Source organism: Propithecus coquereli, unplaced genomic scaffold (assembly GCF_000956105.1).
Source record: "Propithecus coquereli isolate 6110/MARCELLA unplaced genomic scaffold, Pcoq_1.0 Scaffold371, whole genome shotgun sequence".
NCBI lineage: Eukaryota > Metazoa > Chordata > Mammalia > Primates > Indriidae > Propithecus > Propithecus coquereli.
The window spans coordinates 2660774-2662233 of NW_012149408.1; positions in this window are offsets into that span (position 1 = coordinate 2660774).

The window sequence follows — 1460 nt, forward strand, 5'->3', positions numbered from 1 at the left end:
TTGTTAGACTTTGCCATGTCCATGTGCTGAGACTGTGGCTGTCAGCTGTCATTGCACTCCTCTTGGGTGCTTCTGGGAGTCATGCGGGGGCTTGCTGGTCCCTGCTGGGGGGACTGGAGGTGAGGGGGTTCAGCCAGAGCCTTCTTGTCCAGCTCCCTCATCCAGGAGCCACCAATGGGCTGGTCCACGAACAGCACGCCTTCTGTTCTGAGAAGGCGAAACAAGAATATTCCTGACTCTTACTACATATCTCATGTTTGTTACAGCATGGGCTAATTTGCGGGTCTAGATTATTACTGATTTCAGATGGCTATAGTTATTAGTGTATCTTACTGATTGGACACAACACCGAAGTCAGTCAGCCTCTGTGTTCCCCTGGACACACTTTTCCCTCGGGGAATGTGAGCAGGCCTCACTGGGTGGTGCTCATCTCTCCGACGTAGGGGAGGGCTGCTAGGCCCGGTCTGGTCTCTGAGCAAGCGAGCAGACGTTCGATAAAACAGATTCTGTGTCGGAGTGCTGGTGTGGTGTGTTGCAGGCTGCGAGGGTTACCTGCCTGCTCTTTCCTTACCTGGAGTGCTGAGTAGGGGGTTCCGTGGATGCAGCTGCCCCAGTCCTGGGAGGGGACGGAGGAGGCTGTTTTATCTTGCTGTTACTTCAGATACACACAACTTAAAGTGACAATGCATTCTAATCTGCGTGTGGAGACTGGGAGTGACCTTTGACACATGGAATACCCTGTTTTCAAGATGTTGTAATGTGTTAAATTTGGAGGATGTGGCTAGAACTTTAGTTTTGGTGTTCTTCCATGACTTTGGGCCAGTTGCTTAGTAATTCTAAGAAGCCTTTGTCTTTATTAGGATCTCTCTAAATTTCTATACTCCCTGTTAGCCTCAGAACAGTGCAGTGAGGTACAGGAGAGTGGCTGGTGGTGGTTCGGGTGGACTGCCTTCACCCATGCTCTTCTCACTGAGAGCCCGGCACTGCCCCGAGGTGAGCTCTCTGCAGCCACGGTGACTGGTGAAGGGGACCCACCCAGACATTCCTGCTGATGGAGAAGGCTCTTCCCTGGTGTGGACATTAACCTGCTAACTTGACATATCTAGTCTTACTGACATTGCTAACTAATAGGAAATTTTAGGTAACACCTCAGACTTTAAAATGGCCTGCTGAGCTGGTGGACAAAGATAGCTAAATGCCCGGCTGGTGCTCAGTAATTGTTGAAAAGATAGAAACTTTATTCCCCAAATCTTGCAGTTTGATAGGTATTTTGGAAAAATTTATTTTGGCTTAACGTTGTATGAGTTATTACCTTTTCAGATCTATTAAAAACTGGACTTGTGGCTGTCTGAATTGTGACCATTCTTGGGATGAGATTTACCTTTACTTTTTTTTGATAAAATCTGATAAATTAGGCTCCAGTTGTGGCCTCATATTGCAGGTGTGTTGTGAACAAGGGT